The sequence below is a fragment of the Muscardinus avellanarius genome, assembly GCF_963383645.1.
Source record: "Muscardinus avellanarius genome assembly, chromosome: 19".
NCBI classification, from domain to species: Eukaryota; Metazoa; Chordata; class Mammalia; order Rodentia; family Gliridae; genus Muscardinus; species Muscardinus avellanarius.
Genome location: NC_137805.1, coordinates 10,273,757 through 10,279,479, shown reverse-complemented (window position 1 = coordinate 10,279,479; position 5,723 = coordinate 10,273,757).

The window sequence follows — 5,723 nt, the reverse complement described above, 5'->3', positions numbered from 1 at the left end:
TCCACAAAGGAGAGCATAAGAAGAAAACAACGTATATCTTTCAACTTATTACCATTATAGGGATCCTTTGGCAGGAATAATAATTCTCTAGGTGTTTTTCAATGATTGGCGGTTAACTGTTTGGTGTGAGACTTCGATAACATAGGTAAGTTAGGTGAAAATCAACTCTTAGTTTTTTACAGTCTTAGTGGAACTCATTAATATACAACATAAGTCAAAAGCTGCAATAATATATATCTACAAATATATCCATTCAACATATCACATTTAAATGTGTTATGTTTTATGTATAATATGGGGTGTGTGTGTGTGTGTGTGTGTGTGTGTGTGTGTGTGTATCTTTTACTGGGGATTGAATCCAGGGACATTCTACATCCCCAGCCCTATTTTACTTTTTATTTTCAAACACTGTCTCACTAAGATGTAGAGGGCCTCATTAAGTTACTAAGGCTAGCTTTGAATCTGAAATCCTCCTGTCTCAGCATCCCAATTACTGGGATTACAGGCAAGTGTCATCATGCCTAGCCCATTATATGATATCTTTATAATATATAAAATTATTTTATAAGGTCATTATACAGATCTTAGGCTGAGGCAAAATTAGAAACAATAATTTCTTATGATAAGCCATTTCTGTAGTGGCCCTGTTTTTAGAAAAAAATGGTTCGAGGTGGCATGAAGAAGGACAGAAATAAGAAATGAAGTTGCTTTTATCAGTGGCGCCACATAGGAACTGTCAACCTGGCACTTATGAAATCACAGTTTACTTTATACATGAGATAACCTGTAACTATGGCTAACTAGAGGCTAAATGTATAAATATGTGCCAGTGGTGGTGGTGCAGGTTTGTAATCCCAGCATTTGGTGAGGCTGAGACAGGAGGATCCGAGTTCACAGACAGCCTCAGCTACTACTTAGTGAGACCTTAGCAACTCAGTGAGACCCTGTTTCAAAACAGAGAATAAAAAATAGGGCTGGGGATGTAGCTCAGAGGTAGAATGGCCCTGGGTTCCATCCCCAGTACTGCCAAAAAAAAAAAGTATAAATATTGTCACACAGTATCTATAGTGATAGAAGACATTGAAATTCTCACTGAAAAACATCCCAGAAACCCTCCTTAAAATCGTGATTTTTGGTGTTTTCCATAAATTTACTGGAATAGGCATGGTTTTATTTCCTTATCAAAGGAAAAATTTTTTATTTGAGTGATGGGATTGAGCCCGTATTGACTCTTAATAAGAGCTCTATTAATTGTTAATAAGAATAAGCTTTCATATTTAGGCAAAACAATAAAATCCTTTTCTCTGGCTCTAAGCTGTCAGCCAAGAGCTGCAGCCAATAATGACCCCGGTCAGCTAAAAATTGGCTATTAGCCCAGCTAAACACAGAATGTTAAAAGACAAAGAAAGACTAAATTCTCACACTAAAGTTAAAAGGACTCTATAGTAATTACTAATTACACAAAAGAGTTATAGCCCAAAGCCATCATACTTTAAAGGACTATATCCCTGTATTTTTCTCTTCTCTTCATTATAAAATAAATTTTCAACATAATAAATAACTTCTAACAGATATAGTAAAAGGCTGAAAACTCCCCAAGGACACAGGTGAACAGTCATGCCTTAAACTCCAAAGCGGGCATATACTACGTAGTCCTGACACTGCCAATCAAGGTACATACCTTCATCTTTAATCTAACACCTTATTTTGTGGCTTATACCACAAAAATAATTGGCGGGCCTGCACCTGCATTTGGGGAGAAAAGAAAAACTACCCACTAAGGAGGATGAGAGAGGGGATGACGGGGTCCTGCCCCCCGTCAGTGGCGGGGCTGATGAGGAAAGTTGAGTGCCAACGATTCGCGCGCACGCGCACGCGCACGCGCGCACACACACACACACACACACAAGCCGAGAGTCAAGTCAAGCAAGATCTCATTTATTCCTCTTCAAGCAATCATATATATAGCACAAAACCACGAGGGGAATTTCCAATGGGAAATAGCCTAGCCTATCGGGATAAAGATCACTAGCATGTAGTTCACAGCCAATCCCCTGCCAGTACATGAGCCATTCGTGTGTGCGGAAGCTCCTTTAAAGGGAAAAAGGGGAAAACTGCTCAGTCTCCCCACCCATAATGAATGGGGAAACCACGCCTTTGTAGCTTCTTCCAGGTGCCATCTTAGCCCCTATTCTGCTGAATCATTTTACTGCGGAAGTTCTTAAACTTTACCTAAAGCTTTGCCTTAGCCTGCAGGCCGCTCAGGCCGAGGGAGGCTGCATCTCTCTAGGCGCTGTATGGACACACCCCAACAAGGGGAGATAATGAATTCTTAAAGAACGCGTGTTCAAACGCGTCAGTGTCTCCCTTTCGAGGTGCTCCACTGTGTTGCTCTGACCCAGTGCTTCGATTGTTCTGTCTCTTCTTCCTTTGTAATAATAAGACTTGGCGTAAGCTTACAGCAGTTCAGTTCTGGCTATTTTTTCTAAACTAGCAAAGGACGAGAACCCAAGGTGACATCTCAAACTGTTACACTGAGAATTCTGTGTTGGTTCTTAGCAACTACAATTTTCCAGTAGAAGCAAACACCAAGCCATGAGGGCAGGGCAGAAACCATAATGTCCACAGGGCCCAATCGGGGCTTCTGATGCCACAAGAAAGTGACTGAGTCGCTCAAGTTTGCTTATGAAGTGCACTTCAAAATCACATGCGAGAGCAGCTCAGTCAGTGGTAGAGCGCTTGGCTAGCATGTACATGGCTTGGGTTTAAGCCCTAGCGCTGAAAAAAAGGACCTGAAACCAACCTCATGCTGAAAGCCTATGTTGCTGAGGCTGTCCCTGCAATCCTCCTGTCTCAGCCTCCCAAGAACTGGGATTACAGGTATGCTCCACCTTGCCCCACTTATTTTTATTTTGAAATAGGATCTTGCTAGGTTTATGAGAGCCTTTCTACTTCACTTGGCTTTTTGAAATCTTAGCAAACGAAATCTTCTCTGTTCAAGTAGCTATAAGGCATATATTGTGACCCTGCACTCCAAGTGGACTTTAACCCTCATAGCAGTGGCAGGATGGTGCAGATGTAAATGTTGTCCTGAGTAAATGGGTCTTATTTCATAATGAATCCATCCTACAGCTGTCAAGTTGAAAGAAAGAAGAGAGAAAGAAAGAGAGAGAGAGAGAGAGAGAGAGAGAGAGAGAGAGAGAGAGAGAGAGAGAAAGGTAGAGGAGAGCAGGGCGTGGTGGCACACCCTTGTAATCCCTGTGCTTGGGAGGCGGAGACAGGAGGATTATGCTGGTTCAGAGCCAGCCTCACTGGCTTAAGAGATCCTGTTTCCAAATTAAAATAATATATATAAAATAGGTCTGGGAGTGTAGCTCGGAGGTAGAAGGGCTTCCAGGAACCTCAGTACCACCACCAAAAAAAAGAAAAGAAAGGGAGAGAGGGAGGGAGAGGGAGGGGAAGAGAGGTAAGAGAAAGGAGGGAGGTAAAAAGAAAGGAAATAGGGAGGAAAAGAAGGAGGATGGGAGGAGGAAGAGGGAGGAAAGGACAAAAGGAAGAAAGGGAAGGAGGGAGGGAGGGAGGGAGGGAGGGAGGGAGGGAGGGAAAGGAGAGAGAGAAAAACTCAATCTATTAAATGAGACTGTCACTATTCCAGCTCTCTGTTTGATAAAAAGCAATGGAAACCTTCCCAAACTTCTCTAGGTCATTATAAAATTATCTCATACCTATATCTTCATTATAATTAGAAAGATAAAAACTGCTTTTCAACTTCTGTGCAGCATTTAAATCTATTAGTCAGTGCATTGTAGAATACAAAAACGGCCAGTTTTTCAGCTGGTGGGTTTTTTTCTGTCTCTGGTGTCCCAGCCATGGGCAGCCCCTCCATGAAAAGGCAATCACAGGATTCTCAAGTGGCTTTCTTTCCAAGCTATAATACAATATTCTAATAAAAATTTGACGCTCATGTTTTGCTAATCTATGTTTTACCCACTGTGGAATAACTCCTGAAAATTAGACACATATATACTCAAAAACCCTATTGCACTCTTGAAAGAAAATCACATGCCAAAAAATAATCTGAAACACTGGAAATAATATGGTGTATTTGCCACAAAATGATACCTGGGAGCAGGAGTGAATTCATCTTCACATTCTCAAATCAACTGGTTTTCAAATTGTTTTCTAAGAAACTGGGCATTATGGTATATACCTGTAATCCCAGTACTTGGGAGGCTGAGACTGGATGATCACAGGTTCAAGGAAAGCCTCAGCAACCAAAGTGAGACTTATTCTAAAATAAAAAAGGTTTGTGTGTATCTCAGAGATAAAATGGCCTTAGGTTCCATTCCCAGTATCAAAACAAACAAACAACAACAACAAAATTATCATGTAAGGCAATTATCTCCTGTCTCTAGTCACCTTTGAAAGCAGTAAGAGCCCATTGTCTCTGGTGTTTTCTCCCAAGTCCTTAGCCCAGTCACTTCTATTTCTCCTCTCCAGGTCCCCTCATTCATCTCTTCAGTGAGACAACAAGCAGACAACATTGGGAACCAAGCCAACTCACAACTCTGCCCTTTTATCTTAATAGGATTTTCCAGAAACCATGTGGATAAGGATCATACCAATTATTCTGCTTTTTCAGTTCTCAGTAACAGGAGAGTGTCCATTAATGAGATTTTAGTACTGATGGATATCAACATTTTCCAGAAAGGATGACATCATTTTCAATAGGAGGAAACAACCTTAGGATGATGGTCATTTTCAAGATACACAGGAAGTAGAAAATGATGGAATTAAAAACCCTGGGCAAGTTGTTTATTTTAAGCATTATTTCTAAGTGGGAGTAAGATGTGTTTTTATTTATAATTCTTCCAGTCCAGAATCAGTGCCTACTGCTGCAAAAAAAAAAAAAAATCAACATTTAATCATGTTAGTTAAATAGCTCCTGCCTTTAGAGAATCTGTAAGTGCTCAGAATGTTTGGATTCATATATAATGAGCAGGACCTGGAATTCAAGGTCAACTATTGAGACACATAAACTTTGTGTGGCCTTTTCCCATCTTGCTTCTCTGGTACACTTACAGGAAGGCAGCGATTGTTAAAGAAGCTTCCCAAACTGGGTTGTGTGGATCACTAGTGTTTCTTCACGGAAAGCATACGTAGGGGGAAATGAAAGCAAAAGTATGCACACATGGGAAGCTATGGTTATTTAAATCAGAACCTCTGGGTTATTTGAATCTAGTCTCTTATTTTCTTTGAGCAATTTCCCAAATTAATAAGTGTACATCTATATGATAGAAATGCAAATGGACACATTCAGTCCTCATAATAACGGAACTTTAATGATCATTCACACGGGTGCCCTACAATCCTCATAATAACTGAACTTTAATGATCATTCACGTGGGTGCCCTAGCAGAAATCTAGGACATATCACTAATTCTTCTCTATCACTTTCACTGGTCTCAGCTTACCCAGTAGCAACTCCTATTGGCTTTAGAATTAAATTATATCCCAGTTTGTATTTTTTGTTTGCTTTGCTTTGTTTTGTGGAAGTCTTGTTGTTTGGTTTCTATTTGCTTGTTGGTTGGTTCGTTGGTACTTGGGATTGAATCCAAGGGCATTCTGACCTCTTAACTATACCCTCAGCACTTTTTGTTGTTTATTTTGAAACAAGGTCTTACTAAATTGCTGAGGCTGTCTGTGAATCTGTGATCCGCTAA